The sequence below is a fragment of the Embiotoca jacksoni genome, unplaced genomic scaffold (genome assembly GCF_022577435.1).
Source record: "Embiotoca jacksoni isolate LCO1_2020_lvr unplaced genomic scaffold, fEmbJac1.0.p SCAF_24, whole genome shotgun sequence".
Classification (NCBI taxonomy): domain Eukaryota; kingdom Metazoa; phylum Chordata; class Actinopteri; family Embiotocidae; genus Embiotoca; species Embiotoca jacksoni.
This window is the reverse complement of record NW_027185375.1, coordinates 1,557,522-1,579,646: the sequence shown is the minus strand read 5'-3', so window position 1 is coordinate 1,579,646 and position 22,125 is coordinate 1,557,522. Positions and strand designations below refer to the sequence as shown.

The window sequence follows — 22,125 nt, the reverse complement described above, 5'->3', positions numbered from 1 at the left end:
CATTCCATTAGCTAATAAACTGTTTGATAGATTTTCATGGGATTTGTTTCAACATTTATGTTGCTCTTAAGGTAAATCATAATAAGGTCAAAGGTTTGTTTTATGGTTAAATACCTGCAAAACATTAACTTTAGGCAGATATGGTAGAAAACTATTGAGACAGTTTTGGCTATTTTAACCAACATGCCCTCATCAACTGGAAGACAGTTAGCGCCCTATTTCAACGTGTGAAACTGTTTCCTCATTTCCTAGCATGCATTTTACTCATGAAACACTCAAAACTGTTTTGACACGTTTTTACAAAGTGGCTGTGAACTTTAAAAAAAAAAAAAAAAAAAAGGCTGTGAGAAGAAGTACAATCCTGTGAAGATGTGAAGGGAACGAAAAAGTTTGATGAAGCTCTATTAGGTTCATGGAAGGCAGTGAAGTTGAGTCGGTCACGTTGGTTCACATACAGTACATCTCTGAGGAAGAGCGATGCGTCAGAGAAGAAATATGGCCGCGGGGCAGCGCTGTAAGGAGACTGTGTGATACGAGATTATTGCTGAGGCTGTGCCCCGATGATAAGACGCAAGAGAGATGAGTCAACAATGTAAAGAAAACCATGTAATGCATTCCTTGAAATACGAACTCGCTGTATGTGTATTATTTACTCCTGCGATTCCGAGACACCGATTCCATTTCAATTGGACACAAAAGACAAAGCACAGCTTCTAGCACAACTGTTTTTGCACTTGGGGAAGTGGAGAGGGCGACACGGAGAAGATGCAGCAATAAAGCCAAAAGGACAGGCAATGCGGCGGAGAAATGACAGGGCAATTTTTAGGAGGAGGGAGATTTAGGGATTTACAGGGAGATGGAGAAGAAATGGAGTGACATGGACCAAAGTGAGGGAGATGGGGGCCGAGCTAGATTCAAGGACGGCTAGAGATTAACGGCATAAAAGCCAGAAATTAAAAAAGGGAGGAGGAGGAGGAGGATGCAGGGAGCTTTAGGGGTGTCATGTGAAAGGGAAAGTGACAAACACAAATAATAAAGGGATTAACGGATGAAGGATGGAGGTTCAGGAAAGTAGAGGAGGGAAAGGGAAGAAGAATGAGGGAAGAGGAGTGATTTAAGGATGTTTTTTTTATACCCAACTCCATCCAAACTTTAAGCCACCTAAATTCAGATTCATTCAGACTGTTGAATAGACCGCTATCATCACACATCCGTACCAAATATATGGGCTTGTAGGGGCCCCACAAAACCCGCAGTGGTACCGTAGGTTTGGGATGCCATTATCAACGACAAACGAAGGTGGATCGATACGTTTCGAGACTGCTCCTACAGCCACGGAGCTTAAGACTGTTGGCCAGTAACGGTCGTACCGGACCTCTGTTGTCGCGGCAACAATAATAAACAGACAATTCACGTTGGGACAGTCGCAGTTTGGTCAGGTTTTGGAAAGATCATGGTTTGGGTTTACAATGAATCTGTAACCGACGCAAGTTAAGTTATACGATGCTCGTTACGTTACTTAAAAATGTTGTTAACTTGTGTACGTTACCTAAAGTAAGTCAACGTTGGTTTTGGTTTCAAATGGGACATGAACATTGGGCTTCTCTGTAAAAGTCCAGCGTTTGACCCATTCAGGTACTCCCAACCTTCGTCCTTACGTCGACTTTGTTGCTCTTTACACTCCGTTACCTCACTTCCTCCTTTGGCCGCCAGGCGTGGTAATTACTGAACTTTTCCAGCTGACTAGTTGGTGAAGTTTGCCCAGTACGTTTCGTGGGCCCCTTCTGGCTCATACTATGTTGGATCAATGGGTGATGATATCCGCCTCTTCCAGACAGATCGGGTGTCAAAGCAGTGAAGAGGAGACACAAAAAGGTAGGAAGTGAAGACTAGACGAGATGGACAGACTGATACCATACTGCACATGAATGCAACCCCCCAATGAAAAGATAAGTAAAAGCTGGAAGCTACGTTGAGGACAGGCAAGAAGGGCGAACTAATTTTCCTCTGCTGACCCTTGAGAGAACAAAAAAAGAGGACGTCAAGTCGAGGGGGCATGAAATGCAAGAGACCGAGATAAAAAGGAATAAGTTTATGGTGTGGTGGAAGAACCGGAATGGAAAAACTGAGAGGTGAAACTGAAAAGTTTGGAGTTGAATGAGTTTGTGGTCTGGGCAAAAATACCTCAACTCGAGAGCGAGATTCCTCTCATTTCCAAGATTTATATCTTTATTTCTGGCGTGACCTTTCTTTAATATCCATCTGTGTCGCCTTCATTCTCTTTCACCCTCTAAATCCGGCTCCTCGTTTTCAGTTTTGCTTTATTAGATCTAGCACACAGTGGAGGAAGATGGATAGCGAAGAAAGGAACCAAAGGACGATATACAGTATATGTATAGACCTTATTCTGCATAACTGTAGCCTTAGATTACTTCTTGCCGCAGCGGTGCAATATCCCCCAAAAATTATCATTTGAAAGTGAATGGAACTGTAGCTCTGTTAGTCCAACATGTTTTCTTCTTTTTTCCTCAAGACCTATTTGCCCTCTCACTCCTTAAAAGTATTCGTACAGAGCCACCGATGACTACTTTTGCTTGACCTCTCAATAACGTTTGCATCTCCTCCAACCCATGAAGAAAGGCCGGTGCAGTATAGTAGCCCGCTGGTGGATGTGACCACAGTGAACGTCCCTGCACCCTCAGCTCTGTACATTTGCATTAAGAAAGAAACGTACAGGAGCTGGTTCACTGCAGATCTGGGTGGACACAACTGTCACACAATTATGGCCATAACCCGTTTGTGTTTTTGTTTTGTTTTGTAACACTGCCCATGCAGCGGTTGAGGATGTGCAGTGATGGTCGAAGCTACTGCAACGGTATCCCTGAGCCCTCGGGGTGTGTTGGAAATACATCGGTCAAAGAATTATAGCATTACAGCTGGATTTGTCCGCAACTCGATAGATTGATCTCCGGAAAAAGCTGAATTCTGAACAATAACCATATAAGCAGCCACAGATTTCCTCGTCAGCCAGGCAGAACAACTGGATCCTGTCAGAAATCTGCCTTTTAAAATGCATCACGTAAAGTGTCCCATCATGGCGCCATCATATTAATAACCAAGTGACAACCCACCATGATGTCACCCTTTGTTTTGTAAGCTGCCGGTTTAAAGCTTTGGTTTAGTGGCAAAAATGTATTGACGCTTTTTAATTGGATTCTATCAGGTTTTTTTTTTTAGTTTTTTTTTTTAGCCCGCCCCTAGTGGCACTTGGTGGTATGGCATTTTAAGGAACTACCGCGTTGGCTTCACCTTTCAGCCCCGGAGTCTACATCCATTTTTATATACAATACAAGAATTCGGCCTTGTATTGGAACTTTAATGCAACAGCACTTTGTCCAGTTTATTCCCATCACATTCTGTGCAACACTCTTTTCTTTTCTTTGCACCCGGACAGCGTAAGAAGCATTGTGAGGCCCCTGTTACAACACACACACACACGCACACACACACACACACACACACACACGCACACATAGACACAGACACACACGTGTAGACTGCTTGAATGCCCTCTCCTCGGTCATCAGCTGACTCGCAAACAGAAACTTTGGACTTCATACTTACGCTAGTCTCTGAACAGTTTAAATCTTTCTCTCTCTCTAACGCACACACACACATTTACACACACACACGAACACAGTGCAGCCATTTTAAAAGGCTGAACATGAGTCTGAGAGAATATTTTCTGTATCGCTCAAGGCTCTAGCAGGTTGACACGCACAAAGACACACACACAGATGCTGGTTAAAAAGGTGTAACAGGCAGCTCTAACAGAGAATCTTATCTGCTCTGGTCGAGGTCCCGCCAGCTTGACATGCACTAACACACACACACACATTGCATCTCATCACCAATGTGCTGTTTTTTTTCATTAGGACCCCATCATTGAAGGCAATTACACAGGTCATCCTGGATTATAATGGAGAAATAATTAACTCGGAGGAAGGCAGACAGAGATAGAGGCAGTGGGGGGTAGAGATAGAGGACTATGACACGGAGGAGAGGAAGGGGAGTAACGTCTGTTTTGACTCGACAATGAAGCATCCACATGTATGTTTTACACCAGTACTGAATCTGTAGAAATAATTCATTTACATCAGGTTGAGATTGAGATCTTCACGTTCTCACGTCTCAGTGTTGATGATGCATTGAGTCAGTTGTTATACAGCGTTCTTTTTTTTTTTGCCTGTTTAAAGAAATAATCCACCAACAAAGAAAAGAAAAACTGTTTGAAATCGAAATAAATGTGTTGCTTCTGGCAGAGAGTCTAACAATTATTTCCGAAAGAAATCCCTCAAGACAATATTCTGGTGGTGATAAGTAGAAGAAGAGTAGATCGATTTTTATTGATACGAAGTGGGGGGAAATGGCCCACGCAGCAAAAATACAGAACAATAAAGGTGAGAGAAACAAACGAGGCCTCGATCACAGCCAAATATAAAAGACGGACTAACGCTGCAATACTAAAAATACTCACTCCAAATGGTTTAGGGGAAGAAAGCGGGTAACAAACCATCGTCAGCGACCAATATAGGAAAAACACATGCATGTGATTGTACACACGTCAAACGTGTGATTTTGAAACATTTTCACGGTGTGATGTGTGAAGAACGTGTAGATTCCCACGTGAACACTTTTCTCCATATTTTCCTCATGTTATCATATGTTGCAACATGTAGTAAACATGTGCCGCGCATGTGATCATAATTCTAGAGATGGACCACCTCTGGACAACCGAATGACTCCTTTGCAGCAGCTGTTAATTCAAGCCGACTGAAGCCTCCATCCTCAGAAAGACGCCAAACATTTCCAAACACCTTCTCAAGCCCGCAGGCAGAAAATATTTGGTCGAATAATCAATTAAATTAACATCCATTGTTTGTGTACGAGTGTATCTGTAAAACTCCTGGAAGCCGAGCCGGGCAAATTATGCCTCATCCGACATGCTGAATAGGTTAACTGGCGTCTTTATTGACGCCACGTGAAACAGTGAGACCATCGATCGTTCTCCTCGGAGCCGAGCTGATGCACAGGATACCGAAGCCCAAAGGGAACGGTAACGATTTTTTGGTCGTAAAAATTATCCCAGTGATCGGTGCTGAACTCTCGCTGCATTTAACACTTCAGTAAGTGGTTCCGCCTCAAATGGGCAGCGTGTGCATGGAGTACAAGATCTTCTTTTTCAGAAATATAACAAAAAGGGAAGAGAATTGTAGTTGTTGTTGTTGTTTTTTCAGTCCTTAATTGCACATTTGAATAACTGACGAGCACAAAACACAGAGTTTGTGGAAATCCTCGAGCTTCTTTTAAGTTTTGTGACTGAACATTTCAATGTGATGTGTATTTGATGTCATATGTAATTAGAGCTTAATATCCTCTTCGTAAACTGTGGGCTAAACGAACACGCTGTAGAAAATACGTAGCAAATAACAGTAACAGCTGTTTTGACTCGGTTCCTGCGTGTTTTGGTCTTTACAAAGACTCGCTACCCTCTTGTGGAGTTGTGGCTGTATTACAGGTTTTACTGGATTAAGCTATTAAAATAAATGGTGGTAGCAAAAAAAAAAAATCTCGTTTAAAAATATAATTTGTAACACTGACAAATGAATTACTTTAAAGGGATCCAAACAACAGCTCGGTTGCATCTTTTCTTGTGTTGTTGTATTGGGGTGGTGCCGTGATGTTTGCACCACCATACAACCGAGGTGTGAGCTCATAACTGTAACATCTGTGTTGTGTACCCCAGCGGTGACTCACACGAACTGGACCTTCTTGATATGCGCTCGATGACGGCCCGTTTTCCGATCATCTCACAGAAGACTAGACTTTTAAGCTCTGTGACCATAATTGCTGGTATTGGCACAGGAGGCGGCAGGTCATTAACTAAGAAGACAAGCTCGGTCACTAATGAAGTCCCGTCCATAGATTACCTTAAGTGCCTCATATTTATGTGGTTGTAAAAACCGGAGTAATTCTGCTGAGTCGCTGTTTCCTCCAAAGAATCATGACTTCGGTGCTCCGAATTGATTCGTCTGGGGATTGAGGTGGAATGACTTTTACCCTTTGATCCTGGGCAGGTATGAATCAAGAGTAGACATCTGGATGAAAAGACGACGTCCACTCGATTAGCTGCATTAAGAGAAATATAATTTTGCTGAAATATGAAAGGTTTCTGTTACATTTGAGTTACTCAGCAGGAAACTCCAATCTTTTAGGTTAAATTTGATGTCAGTATTGATTGCCAGTAAAGTAAAGAATATTCCCTCTGAAATCCCAGTGTGTGTGTGTGCGTGTGTGTGTGCGTGTTCATGCTATGTCCTCGTATATGGAGATTGTATTAATTGTGCATTGATAACTGAAACAACATTTAAATAGAAGAAATCCCCGAAGACTGAACATGCAATCAGCAGAAAGCTACCTGAGTGCGTGGGCGGTGTGTGTGTGTGTGTGTGTGTGTGTGTGTGTGTGTGTGTGTGTGTGTGTGTGTGTGTGTGTGCGTGTGTGTTCGCGCACTGTATAAAGAAAATACGTTGTATTTATTTGACTCAGTAGATTTGAGAAAAACCTTCCCTCTTGTCAAAGTATGATCCTATTTCCTATAAGTGGGTAGTAAGACATGAATTTGTGTGTGTGTGTGTGTGTGTGTGTGTGTGTGGGTCCCATCTGTTTTCCAGCCTCTCACTCTCTCCAGCTCCTCTGGCCTGTCTGCTCTTGGCTACAATCTATCTTCTTTCCCATCTGATGCCGCAGCTCATCATCACAAACTCCACCAACCTGCATTCTCTTCCTGTCGCTCCGTTTCTCGTCTTCATCTTTTACTGTGTCGACTGCAGTCCGTCTTATTCTGTTTCCACCTCAAATACTCGACAAAAAGATATGAATGCATTTGTGTGTGTGCGTGTTTGAGACTGAGTAAAGAAGTGTCTCTATACCTCGCAACATGACTACGCTGTTGATTTAATTGGCACTGCTGTCGGAGAGGTGGTGCTGAGAGTTGTAATTATGTAAAATCATTCCCTTGTGATGCCTGGATAGTTTAATATCTCTCACAGTCTGTGCTGTAACATCTCCAACGCTGCCGATGTGACCGGGCAGATGTGTGTTGAGCAGCATCGCTCTGTGGACGGCGATGTTTGTTTGTTGTTTGTCGACCCGATCGCTTAAATTATGAATTGGATTAACTGACATTAAAGTTCGCACGGACGTTCAGTGCTTCCATACGACGGATCTCGGGGACTTTGATGATCACCTGACTTTTAAATCTACCACAACCGTCGGGATAATAGTTCTGACTTACAGGGCAATGTCTCAACAATCAGATGGATTGTTTTCGAATTTGACATTGATGTTCGCCGCTTTGGTGAATCTCTCACTTTTTATGTCATACTATCATGACGTCATAACCTTTATTTTTTTTTTCCAATTATTTTAGTCCTTAATACTTGGCACTCCCATCAGCTCCAGATGCTCAATGTGTTTCGGTCTAATCTGAAAAATGTCTGCGTGCCAACGTCCTAAAATGAGATGGAAAGTCGTGTTTAGATGGGAATTGAGACGGAGACACACTAGTGCAAGTCCAAAATGTGTGTTTGATCAAGAAAATAAATACAATAAGTTGTCCACTAATGTCAGGGTTGGCGGTTCTATCCCCGCCTCCTCCAGTCATGAGACACTGAACCACCAAGTTGCAGGCGAGCACCTTTCATTCGTCAATGGGAGGCAAAACATCGTAAAGCCTCTAAAGTGTAAAAAAAAAAGTGTAATTTTCCTTTGTACTTATTGTATGGCCTCATAAATGTTTTTCATAAATGCACAGGCATAAACAATGAGAAGGACTGGAAGGAAATAATGATGAATGAGAGTTTCAGAGTTCAGATCAAGCGGCAACGAACGCTGAAGTCACCCATCGGTTTTTGAACGGCCGTTACGAAGCCTCGAGTTCTTGCTGGTTCGGAGCGGTCCGGAGTCGGCAGGGACCATATTTGGGCGAGCGGGGGATCTGACTCGATCCGATTGGAAACCCGATGACACTATGTTCCGCCCATCCAGTACCGGTAAAAACCGACTGTCAATCGAACAGACACGCCCCCAAAAACTTATTTTTGAATTCATGACAGGATTATTTTCAGATGGACCACAAGAATATAAGAATAAACTAAAAACGCCAAAATCACTTTTTGCCGAGGCTGAGCAAAAACACACCCGGGCACACTACCACTCAGCTGTGAAGTGTCGCTAACACTTTGTACATGCGGTATAATTGCCTGGATTACCTGATCAAGTTGTCATGAAGCCAGCCTGTATGAATGCAGGTTAGTTATACTGGTATTTCGAAGCCTCGTATATGCTCATAAACCGACTGTTAATGGGTCAAAACATGCAGAATGCACTTAACTCTATACATCTTGTAAATCTGTGTAACTGCTGGATTCAGATAAAGAATTTTCATCTGGAGTTCTAAGTGAAGAAATCACGCGGTCAGTGCAGAACATGTTGTTCTTCATAAGTTCACTGAAAGCCATTAAAAGGTCGAAAAACACAGGCAGACTGAAAACCTCTCACGTCCGTCGCCCTTTAGAGTCTATTAAAAACAGGACTAAAACACTGCAGCTCAAGGACTACCGTCATGAATGCACCACGACGTCAGACTCGTGTTCAGTTGGCGCTTTTAACTGCGCCGCCACAGTGACGCGGATGAGGCAGCCTTGAGGAGAAGTGAATGTTCATTGTACGAGTTGCCTCCCTTGCACGCAGGTCCTAAGTCTCTGAGTTTTATGGCGTAACGGAGGTTCAGGAGATGAGATGTACAAAAGTACACATTTAATTCTGTAGAAAACACACCACTTACATCCATTCTCCATCTGATGCCAGAACTCGGGTTTCTCTAATTAAACCGAGTGATATATTGTAAATTAAACTAATTACATTCTCCCGAAAGGCTCCGCGGCTGCAGTCCAAGAGTTTACTCCACCGCGGCCCGTGTTTACGTCCGACTTCAGACGAATTGCTTCTTCTTTTTTTTTTTTTGCAGACTAAATTAAATCAAGCGATTTTCTTTTTTCTTTTTTTTTTTTTTTTATTATAGATCGAGGAAAAACTCAGCATAGAGCGCACAGCATCTGTTACTGCTTCAGCCGGGCTTTTTGATCGGCCCGGGCCGCGCCACGCACCAATCCACAGAATGCCTTGCCAGCCCGAGCGGTAGCAGGGGATCTAATTAGCGAATTAGCGAACTTTATTAGCTCCTCTTGCTCTTTTTATTCATATAGATTCGGAGAAAAGTTTCCAGCTTGTTAGTGAGTGAATGTGAAGCAGGGTTCACGTTTCCCCCGGAGGGATGAATGTTAAGACGTTTATTTGGAAATCTGAGAATGTATCCTCTTGCGCATGAATGAATGACACAAACAACATGTGTTTTTTTTTTTATTTATTCCCGCTGTCTGCTGCTCCGGCTCTGACCGTCGTCCCTCTCGTGATGGTCTGAGGTGGCTGCTCCGGGGATTCTCAGCTGGATTCGTTTATTCGATTGTTGCCTTCAGCAATTAACTGTAAAAATTTAAAAAATTTAAAAAGAAGATTGAAGAAGGAGAGAGGCAGGAGAAGGAATCGATAAATGTTTTTTTTTTGTTTAGTTGTTTTTTTTTAGACTACAAATAGAGTTGTGCAGCTATATGAAGCGTACATGAATGCACTCTTCGAAACAGGACAAACTCAGGGTGGTCTTTTATTCCTGCTAACCTCAGCAAATGAGAAGGAGATTTTTTTGTTGTTGTTGTTAGTTTGGGTTTCTAATACAATAGAAATTAATTTAATGGTTTAGCACATTGATCAGACCAGGAACAAAGACACGCATTACGCGGATGTTTGAAAAATACAAAATAATTATATATTTTTTTAAAACACCAACAAACATTAGCATCCACGGAGCATCAAAAAAACTACAGGAACGATGGTTTTGAACATCTGTTCCGGCCTCCACGTCCCCATCTGCATCAGATGATACATCCAGGATATCGTCATTTGAGTGACACTGTTATTCTAATACAGAGTCTAAATCCAGATGTTTTTTTTCTTGTTGTGTCTGTTTCAGACTGAAGAGCAGAAGTCAGAAAAAAAGTGTTTCCAAAGCGCACATGAATGCAACACGACGCCGAGGCGGCTCACCGAGGGGGGATCGTTCCACATGAAGATCAAAACGGGTGAGCACAGCAGGACGCACAAACACAACTCGGTTTAGTTGCGTTTAGTTGCGGGTTTAGACTGTATCAGGGATCCTAGACGTGTATTAGACCGGTACCAGACTGTACAGTGTCAGCTTACGGCACGTCAGATTGTGTGACGAACGTGTTGTCAATCATAGCGATACAACAGAAGATCAGAGTGACGTGAAGGCAGAAGGACGTCGTCGGTTTTTCGTCATCTGCTCTTGCAAATGTTTTGAAAATACTCTGCAAGCTACGGCACAGTTTTTTTTAGTTTTTTTTTAGTGATGTTACAACGCCCGCATTTCCTGTCGTATTCTTCTTCGGTGCTTCGTGGACGTGGCTCGTGGGAGCAGTCGCACTGTGCGAACTCGGTCGTGAATTTGTGACGCACAATTTTATTTTATTTTTTTTCAAATAAAGTTTTAAGTTTAAGTTTTGGATTGACGAGCAAAGACTTCTTAAATGTTTCTCTCAGGACTGTCGACTTACATCTGAGATGGCCCAAAATCACAGTGTAACAGTGTCATAACGTACACTCTCACACATTCACACACACACACACACACACACACACACACACAGGCAGATATACACAATGCCCGATATACTCGCACGCCACCCCTCCTTTACACACTCAAATTTGTTAATTACCTCCCTCCAGCAGACGCTTGATTTCCCTCTCTTCCTTTTTCACCTCTGTGTCCTCTCGTCTCTGCATCCGATGGTGTCTATTTAGGGGGATATCTGCACACACACACACACACACACACACACACACACACACAAACACAAACACACACAAACTCTCTCTCTCTGTCTTTGTTTGCCTGCCTTGCTCTCATGCTCTCTTTCACTTTGAGAAAAGTTGCAGCTTCCATCCAACGCTGACGACTTCCCGTTAATTAGCTCGGTGGTTTGTTCTGTGAGTGTGTGCTGGTTAGCAAAGTGCTGTCTGCCGATTTTTGATGAGTAAAAGTTCACTGCTTCTTCTCAGAACGTACTCTCTGCCGATTCTGGCGTCTCGCGCTCAAATGCGCGCACACACACACACACACACACACACACACACACACACACACACACACACACACACACACAAGTTTGTGTTGCCACATCTCGGAGACCCTCATTGCCAAAACTCCAGACACACAACAAGCTGACAGTTCATTTATACATGATGATCTCTTTCTCATGGCTGAGAGCCTTTTTTTTTTTTTTATTTGTACATTTATATACAGTTTATACTTCAACAGTGCGTGGTAATACAAAACTCCGCAGAGTAACGTGGCTGTTATTATAGTTTTCTTTCTCGGACTCTTTGTTTACCTGAAGTTTGACTGAGAAGTCGGTTTGCAGTTGGTCCACAGAGCAAATTTGCATGTCATGTTAAAAAACGCACTTGTTTTTTGTTGACTTTTATTGATTTACTTGTCTTTTTTATCATGAGTCTATATTTTATTATTTTGTTGCCGAGAGTGTTTTAAATATATGTAAAGCGCTTTGTAACTTGTTTTTGAAAAGCTATTTAAAGGTTATTATTAGTTAGCAAAAGTTATTCTAATTATTATTTTCATTATTATTGCTGACAGTCAACATTGGGTTCTTTTAGCCGTGACAAACCATCCTTGACCTTCTAAAAACCAAGTAAATATGATTGTAACCATAACCACAAAGATAGCCTAAGCTCAATAAAATCAAAAGCAAAATCATATTGTTTCCTAAACTAAGTTGTTTTAAATGAGGACAAATGATGTCAAAAGGCGCATCAGATTAGAAAACGCTTACATGTGTTGCTCTGGAAATCATGAACCTACAACTATTATTTTGCTTAATTTTTGGAGTAAATCCTTTTGATTGTGGCAATTTTACAACAACTGGCGCTATTAGGCGAACCTTGACATCCAGGTGTCTCCATTTAGGTGGGAAGAATTGATCAAATAGAGTCTGGACGACAAAATCGCGAAGAATCCAGTTCCAGTTTATTTGCAAAACGTTCAGTTTTATCAGAGATTGCCTTCATTATGCAACAAGAGCAAATACTGCCTACAAAAGCTGATTGGGATTGAAAAATCTCTTGGTAAATGGTGTTAAATCTATTCCCCTTTCTTTGGTAACATTCAAATATTTAACTTTATTGTGTTTATTCACGGCAGTTTTAATTACGTGTCAGGAATGTGTTTTTGTAGCCTTTTATATAACTTTTTAAGACCACACACAGACTCACTCACAGATATTTCAGACTAGTTTTTTGGTCGGTGGCATTTGTGCCGATCAGGATTTTAAAAAAAATCAGTGTCTAGGAATTCTCCTTTCTCAATACGTCTCGTGCTGCAGCTCTGTTGATGATGAGACACCATATCCTGTGTCCATCTGGCTGTGATGACTTTGACCTTATATCGATTCAAACTCTACACACACACACACACACACACACACACACACACACACACACACACACACACACACACACACACACACACACACACACACACAAATGTTATCTCTCGGGGAGGAAGAGAGAAAGGTCATGTCTCTCAAGTTAATTAGTGTTTGCAGCCCTCAGATCTGGAGGATCCTTCCCTCCTCGGGCTCCATGTCTTCCACTCTCCTCCTTCACTCTTTCCTTCTCCACCGGAGCATGAAGGTCAGATAACCTCTCGGCTTTTCTTTGCATGTGTTCGTATCCGACTTTTTCAGCCTCCTTCGTGCTGTGCAAATGTATTTACACACATAAACACAAACGTGAATTCTTTGATCTTAAAGCCTGAATCAATTTGTTTTGATGGTGCAGTGCAGCTATGAAGTGTAATTTGCAGTAGCTGTGGGAAACGTGTGTGTGTGTGTGTGTGTGTGTGTGTGTGTGTGTGTGTGTGTCTGTGTGTGTTTGGCTGGAGGGTTCGCCCATAATGAAGTGTGAAATCTATCTGATAAAGAAAAGTGGGAGTCAGCGAGCTGCCCCAAAGTGAGTAACGCATTGCTTTAACGCAGATTAGCTCTGTACGAGTGAGACTTCCCCTTAAACTAGTTATTTACTTTCAGAAGTGTCGGTTCGACTTCTTTGCACGCCCGCGGAGAGAAACTGAACTGAAATATCACTTTTTCACATGTATTTCACAACAATCGGATGGAGTCAGATCCACCGCTCGCTCCTCCCCCAGCTCCTCTAAATACGGTCACTTCCTGCTCCAAACCGCTCCCGAACTAGCAAGATGGCGACGGCCAATATCCGAACTCGAGGCTTCATAACGGCCGTTCGCAAACCAATGAGTGACATCGCTGTTGGTTGCTGCTTGGTTTGTCAAAATGTCCAAATTAAAATGACATAAAAGCAGCAAATTACAATCACAGTTGTACAAATCGAATATAATATGTCGTAGAGTCGATAGTAAAATTTTAAAAATATATACCTTATTCAAAAAAAGTTGGGATGTTCTTCTAAAGTCTTTTCAGAGATTTGGTAACAGAAGAACATGAATGTTGTATTTCATGAAGCATCAATTGCCGGTTGTCACTCACCATCTTTACCACATTGTACTTTCCTGCTGTTGCCAGGTAACAGAAACTTTTTTTTTAAGTGAGCGAAACCTTTCCCTTATGATTCTGCCATGAAAGATGAATTTATTCCCCTCTGTACTGTGCTGTGCTTTCTCGCTCTTTTTTTTTTTTTAGCTTGTTTTGCACACATGCTGCCAAGTGACAGTCATCAAGAAGTCAATCCAATCAGTTACCACAGAGACTCTTCACTCCTCTTCACTCACTCGACCTCATTATGGTTTGCAGCTCTCAAAATCCTCATTTGTCCCAAGCTGCGACCAGCAGAGTCGTCACTTATGAAGCCTCAAGTTGGGATTTTGGCCGTCGACATCGTGCTCCTTCAGGGTGGTTTGGAAACCCGGAGAGACTACGTCCTGCCCACCGATAGCCGTAACCTGACTAAACCACAGGCCTGTCAATCAACCAGGTACGCCCCCCCACCCCAAAACAGTGTCGTGCTTTGAAGAAAGCAGAAAACTATTGTGTAGCCATTGCTTTACAATTGTCTGAGGAGCTAATGGCTAATAATGTATAACACAAGGCAAACATGTATCTCCAGAACCTGGGCTCTCAAATTTGACTGTAACACTTGTGTTTAGTCAAGCTGGATCTTTATGTGCCTCACAGAACTGTTGCCTTGAGTCCGAACACAGTATTTCCTTTTTTCGGTTGCCATGACGCTGTCTGTGGTGCTGAGGTGTAGTCACTGTATTTTTCTGTGAAGGACAGGCAAAGCTGTCGGAGGGAGATTTACAACCGTACAAACTCTCCGAATCACATTCACTTAAATGCTTCCAAAAGAAACTTGTTTTTGTTCCGAGTTACTATGAATCAAAGGTCAACATTTTTTTTTATTCTGGCAGAGACATATTTCCTTTAATGCCACCGTTACTTAGGGATGTATATTTAGTCGAAAACCTTGTGTTGTTGTGGCGCTGTCCGTGGTGCTGAAGTCCACATTGGAACATTGTATTTTTCTATGATGCTTTGACGCTCTCCTACGTTGTGGTAACGGAACAGATTTATTACAGGCAACTAACCAAGAAGCGAGTGTTTATTTAGTCTTGAGTCATTATTTCTGGCCAAATTACACGCATCATTTTCCTTATTCATAAAATGTTTCAGATTAAACAAATGATTATGTCTACCTGAATTTCCAGTCTCTTTGCAGTCAGACTTTTTGTCTTGGCTTAATTCTTAAATGAAGACGGTAAAACAGCAATTTATTTGCCACCATTCCAAGAAAAACATTTCCTCTTTATGTCATATGTGGCTGCAGAGGTATTGCACTCATTCCCATTTATTTCACGTAGGGAGACATGATATTCTCCGGTTCATTCCTGATCGGGTTGCAAATTAAGGACAGCTGCTGTGCTTGGATTTGGAAAGATTTTGTGTCGTTAAAGTTCAGCAATCAGGTATTAATTAGCAGCTGCCGTAACTAACGACAACAGCTCCCGACAGGCTGCCAGAAAAGAACGACAATCAGGGTCTAAATGTGATGTTTAACTTTGGGTCACACGGATGACACGATGCCCTCCGGTGGACGCGTGAAACCAAATTAGCTCTCCTTCACGCCTTCCGTATTTCTGGCAGGCGCGTGTCACCGAGTACCAAAGTGGCCTTTTCGAACTCCAGGAGTACAAGATCACGTGTGGCACGATGTTGGAGCAAAATCAGCTGATAGAACTGTTTCAAAATAAACCCGCAAAGACACTCAAAAACCTTCACAGTAAACATGAAATAATAACTGTCACAAAGTAATTGCTCCCCTCCAGGCCCGGCGACCAAACGCCGTCTGGCTTCATAATGACATGTAAATAAGGCGCTAACGACGAAGAAAAAGGCTAACCAGTGTTGCAACTAAAATGGCCGAAACCTCTTCTCCCCCTCTTCACTCCTGCCGCTCTTCTGCTGCTCCCTGGGTGGGGGGGTGTTTTTTTTTTTTTTTTTTTTTTTTTTTTGTCAGCCCAGCGCAGTTTATGTAGTTTCTATAATGGAGGCAGCTGCACATCACCCAAAAAAAAAAAAAAAAAAAAAAAAAAAAAAAAAAAAGGAGGATGTGTGTGTGCGTGAGAGGCTGGAAAAAAAAAAAAAAAAAAAAAAGTCTGATAAAGACTGTCCTTTTGTTTAATCTCCAATAATGTTCCTGTTTAAGAGCGGAGGGCTGTGTCAGGATGCTGAATAAAACTCTCTCGAGGGCTGCCCACACACACACACGCACGCGCGCGCGCACACACTCACACACACACACACGCACACACGCGCGCGCACACACAGTGTAGGCACACGGACACCCACTCCCACTTTTGTCCGTTTAAACACAAAGCCGTGCACACTGTCCTCCCACTCTTTCCACTTTCTTCTCCTCCTCAAAGTCTTTTTTTTTTTATTTATTTAATTTTTCTTCATGATAATGCAAAAGGACAAGGTCTCTGAAAAATTCAAACCGAGCGGGGTGGGAGAGGGAGGAAGAGGAGAGGGAGGAAGAGGAGCGACGGTCCTGTTCGAGTAAGGATGAGGGGGCATCGCGTCTCCCCGTCATTAGCATAAATTATCGAACGCATCTCCCCTGTTGACTGTCAAATCGACGGAAACCCCGATCTGCCCACTCAGTGGCCCTCATTAAATATGAACGTGAAGCCCTCGTGTGTGTGTGTGTGTGTGTGTGTGTGTGTGTGTGTGTGTGTGTGTGTGTGTGTGTGTGTGTGTGTGTGTGTGTGTGTGTGTGTGTGTGTGTGTGTGAGCTAGATAGACGACAGTCAGTGTAAAAAGTCCAAAAACAAACTTTCTGCATAAATTCTAGCAACATTTCTGGAGTGGAATTTCCCAGAGTTAAATAAAACAGTGAAAGAGTTTGATTTTGGGAGTTTATTTTCGAAGTTAGACTTCATGTTGTGTTGTGAGGTTCTCTTTGGTGGAGTAATATTTTGGTATTCAGTCGCCGGGTGTTGGGGAGCACGATTCAACTCTACTCCTGGTGTTTGCTGTGCAGCTTTGTTGCCGCGTTAGCATTTCCCAGCATGCCTTAGTTATTTCCTCGTAACTTTGGAGAATATAGCAACCGAATTAAATCTAAGTGGCGGGCGGAAATTATATTTACTTTTGTTAAAACGTGCGTTTTGGAACATTTCAATGGAGACACAATGATACATAAAAAAAAGGGGGTTGTGATTGAAAACTATTAGTGTACGAGGTAGAAACGTGATATTAATGTCACGTGTACAGAGGACAGACCTCAAAAGCAGAACTCTCAGACAGGCTGTTCAGTTTAATGATCTTTACTTGAGGTAATAAGGAAAGCGGCAACAGAGGAATCAGTAGGGAAATCTAAACTCAGAGGTACGTTCCAGAATGTCCAAAAACCAGCAAGCAATCCACACAGACGAAGGCACAGACAACGGGCAGGCAAAAAAAAAAAAAAAAACAGGGCCAGAAATAAACAGGACGAGACAAAAACTCAAATGGTAAGGAACGCTGGAACTATCACAGAGGCGGGAAACCCGAGCGACAGGAAGAGAAGGTGTCAGAAACGAGAGGAGAGGCGAGTTCATCAAAAAGGAAACAAGACAAAACTGAAACACGAATGAACACAGGGAACTTAACCGCTTTGATGGGATGTGACAATATATATATATATATAGATATATAGATATATAGATATATAGATATATACCTATTAGAGTCACACTTAATCATTGGTTTATTTGTTGCTTGTTACACGAGCTGAATATTCACGCAGCATTTATTGTTGCACGCTGCATATATTTGCACTGCACGTGTTTCTTCAATATAGACTTGTGACGAACATGTTGTTATTTTGTAGTCATTTTCCATCCAAACCGTTCACAGTGTGATGAAATTGAACCCCATGAGTGTTAAACTAAGAGTTCACAATAAAACAACTCGAAGGTAAAAAAATTGAATTTTACTCCTGATGGGATTCCTGTTTTAACTCCCTCTGGAGTTCAGGTTAAGAGTTCCCTTCACTCTGCTTCAGAGTGTCTTCAATGATCTCCCATGATCACTCAATAAAGATGTCGTGTCAAAAAAAACCCAAAAAAACGATCTTAAACTGTATCAAAACGAGTCCAGACTCTTCAGTTGTAGCTATTATCTAGTAGAAGGCGTGGCTTGTGTCTAATTCAGGCAAAATGAGATCAAGAGAGAGAGAAAACGCTCGCAGGCTGGTGGAGGTTCAACGCAAAAAACATCTTGGCTTGGTTTTCAGCAAAGACGAGAGGGTGCGTTTCCATGGAAAGCGGCTCTGAATAAGAGCTTTACCAAACATCCTTTTTATCCTATTTGTCTTCCCGTGATGTGCCGAGCCCTTTTAAAACCTCGTCGGTGTGAATGTATGGCGATATGAGCGGGAGATCGTTTCATTCGACATCAACAGACACCTCGAGGTGTCTTATTTCATACGGTACCTGCCTTTTAAAATAATCACCGATAGAAGATTTCACACGAGGAGTTGATTTGAACTCGCAGAGAGTTTGTTCCAAACGCCAGCATTTTGCTGCGTGACTTATTTTCGTCGCTGCTGCCGAATTAAATTTTGATGAAGTCTCTTTGCACAGCCAACGTGTGCTGCCCGTTGCTTTTCTCGTTGCCGCTCTGCTCTCAGCTCGGAGACGATTACTTTTTCACGGTACGTGGAAACATCTTTCCTCCAAATGGACCGGCGCCTTTCAAAGGAATCTCCTGGAAAAGGAAACGCACACGGAGACACGATGCCTCCCGCGCGATGCGTCTTTCGCCGGCGGCCGGGTTGGCTTCATTGTCTCATCTGCTCGGGAGTGAGACTAAAATTGTGCAGATTTAGTTTGAGCTTTATAAATCGCCGAGCCGGGGGAGCTGTCGGAGGGAGATTCGCAGCCAAACAGACTCTCCGTCTTAATCTGCCGCGCCGACAGAGTTGTAAAGGAGGCGGCAGCGTTAAAACACTTGCGGTTTATTCAAGTTTTAATGCTTTCAAAACAAACTTGTTTTTGTTCTTGAGTTTCTGTGAATCAAAGGTTAAGAAAAAACTTCTTCTGGCAGAGAAATAATTATTTTGTAGGGTTGTAAATTTTGTAGCAGGCTTAAAATGGATTTCTCATATACAGCCGGGGTGTTTTTTTCCCACAATAATTTATACTTCTCACAGTGACTTGTATGGTTAGGTGACATGAATGGAGTTGTATTTATTCCCCTCTGTACTGTGCTGTGCTTTCTCTCTCTTTTTTTTTTTTAGCTTGTTTTGCACACATGCTGCCAAGTGACAGTCATCAAGAAGTCAATCCAATCAGTTAGCACAGAGACTCTTCACTCCTCTTCACTCACTCGGCCTCATTATGGTTTGCGGCTCTCGAAATCCTCATTTGTCCCAAGCTGCGACCAGCAGAGCCGTCACTCATCGGTTTGTGAGCCGTTGCGAAGCCTCGAGTTGGGATTTTGGCCGACGACATCGTGCTCCTTCAGGGCGGTTTGGAAACCCGGAGATACTACGTCCCGCCCACCGATAGCCGTAACCTGACTAAACCACAGGCCTGTCAATCAACCAGGTACGCCCCCCCCAAAAAACAGTGTAGTGCTTTGAAGAAAGCAGAAAACTATCGTGTAGCCATTGCTTTACAATTGTCTGAGGAGCTAATGGCTAATAATGTATAACACAAGGCAAACATGTATCTCCAGAACCTGGGCTCTCAAATTTGACTGTAACACTTGTGTTTAGTCAAGCTGGATCTTTATGTGCCTTACAGAACTGTTGCCTTGAGTTCGAACACAGTATTTCCTTTTTTTTTCTGTTGCCATGACGCTGTCTGTGGTGCTGACACTGTATTTTTCCGTGAAGAACAGGCAAAGCTGTCAGAGGGAGATTTACAACCGTACAAACTCTCCGAATCACACTTGACTTAACTGTTTCCAAAATAAACTTGGTTTGTTTCTGTGAATCAAAGGTCAAGGAAAACTTCTTCTGGCAGAGACATATTTCTTATGTAGGGTTCTAAATTTTGGAGCAGGCTTGAAATGGTTTTCTCATAAACAGCCGTTTTTTTTTATTCCACAATAATTTACACTTCTCACAGTGACTTGTATGGTTGAGTTTATGAATATTTTACAATTTTTTTTTAGAGCTTTTTCATTGGGGAGCAGGTGCACACGTCTGAACTCACCTCTTACTTCCACATATTCTGATTAAACTCCATTTGGAGTGCAGCCAACAAAACTCAAGAAATGGTCCCAAGAGCAGGAATTAAAAATCCTATTAGAGCAGCTGTAATCGCACGACTTTGGGGACTTTAGTGTTGATTATGGAAACAAACAAGATGAGTGCTGATCACACTCAGACTCGGCACCGAAATTGTATTCAACACTGGGAATGAGTTGGTTCAGATTTCAAATGAAAGCTGTGTACAGTGAATCATAAATAGGCGGCCATGCTTTTAAAGGATTAGGTGCTAACATCAGGCAGTGGGGGTCTTCTTGCTGGCAGACCGAGCAGCAAACAACAGTGACGTCACCCGTTGGTTTGTGAACGGCCGTTGTGAAGCCTCGGGTTCGGATTTTGGCCGCCGCAATCTTGCTAGCTCGGAGTGGTTATGAGCGGGAAGTGACCATATTTGGACGAGCTGGGGAGGAGCGAGCAAACAATGTTACTCAATTTGATTGAGGACCCGAGGACACTGTGCACCGCCCATATAGAGCGGAAACCAGACTGTCAATCAAACAGACAGGCCCAAAAAAAACACAGGTTTTTGGAGGCTTATTTTCTAATTAATGACGGATTATTTTCAGATGGACCGCCAGAAAACTAATAAGAAGGGACTGACTTTAGCTAACAATACTGAAAAAAATGTGTGGAAAAAGTTGATTGCCTTTGTATTTCATGAGAAGTTGAATGGAAGTCTATGGAGCCATAGGCTTTTTGGAGCCAACCCCTAGAGGTCTGTGGTGGTATTGCAGTTTAAGGCACTTCCACATTGACATAACTTTTCAGACCCAGAAACTGTGTCCACCTTTATATGATAAGGATTGACTCACTTTTATACTCGGTCTCAAGTGGCCGTTCGAGGAACTGCAGCTCCGCATTCGCTTCCTATTTCAGCCCCGGTGTTGCCACCTGAACACAAAACAAATCTATACAAGAAAGAACAAATTTAAGGGCATTGCATCGTTTAATTTTTAGGAACAAATTCTGTGGCAATGTCTTCGAGAAAGACTCCACATTTCACGTCACTGTAACTTCTTTCTACAGAAACTTAAATCAGTTTTCCCTTCTTTTTTGTGCTTTTCAGCAACACCTCTACCTTGTTTGTTCAAGAGAGCTTTAAGACAGCAAGGTCACCTAGTTATTCATCTTTGGTTTTCACTTTTCCTCTTTCTCCTCCTCTCATCACCGTCTCATCCTTCCTCCACCCCGACCTGACTAGTGACGAAATCCAACACAATAAAACTTCATACGTCACCGAAGCCGTTAAGTGCCACCTACATGGTGTAAATTTTGTGTGTGTGTGTGTGTGTGTGTGTGTGTGTGTGTGTGTGTGTGTGTGTGTGCGCGTGTGTGTGTGTGTGTGTGTGTGTGTGTGTGTGTGTGTACATACCCGTATCAAGGTGAAGGTGAAGGCTCTTGTTTTGTCACTACAAAGACGCTCTCCTCTTCTTCCTGTCTCCCACCGCCCTTTAGATAAAAGGAGAGAAAGGGGAAGGGAGAGTTTTGTTTTCAAGCTAAATTTATTAAGCAAAGAAGCGACCGGTGTGACTCATCAAAGTGACACACAGATAATTCAAGCGGAGGCCAGGACAAAGACAAATGGGGCTGAAAGAGGAGAGAACATAGCAAATAGAGAGTTTTTTTTTTTTTAAATTCCACTCTCACTTCAGTGTTTCTGGAAAATATCTCACTGAAATGGAACAATATTGACTTCAGCTGGCGGTGATGATTTGGACTTTGCATCCATCTCGTTCTCACTTTCGTCTGGTCGCAGTCCTGTAAATATCCCCCATTTGTCATGTACTCGTTCAGTCTGCACTAAAGCATAAATCACTCTGTGGCCCCATTCCAATCCAGCCCCGACACACTCCCACTCCGTGACCGAGTGTCCGACCCAGTATCACGGCAAAGCGTGAAATAGACACGCTCATCCACTACAGCAAAACGTGAGATAGCTACGTTTACAGCTGTCTAGGCGCGAAAGTTACATGTTTTCCTGTAGTGGACGAAGGTGAAACCTACTGCTTTGAGCCATGACATTTAGAGGAAAATGAAACTTTTTGCAAAATAACGTGGTTGGGGTGAGGAAACCAAAAAACAACTCCAGAAAAACGTTGTCACCTCCTGGAT

The 22,125-nt window shown here is 42.6% G+C and overlaps 1 protein-coding gene across 1 annotated transcript in view; it reads left to right on the top strand.

The window, feature by feature from the left end:
* Positions 1-22,125, top strand: part of htr2cl1 (5-hydroxytryptamine (serotonin) receptor 2C, G protein-coupled-like 1) — a 169,196-nt gene that overhangs the window by 94,788 nt on the left and 52,283 nt on the right. The window contains exon 4 of the mRNA XM_069158979.1: positions 10,151-10,259. The gene's annotated coding sequence lies outside the window, so the exon portion shown is untranslated. The remainder of the gene's footprint in view (positions 1-10,150; positions 10,260-22,125) is intronic.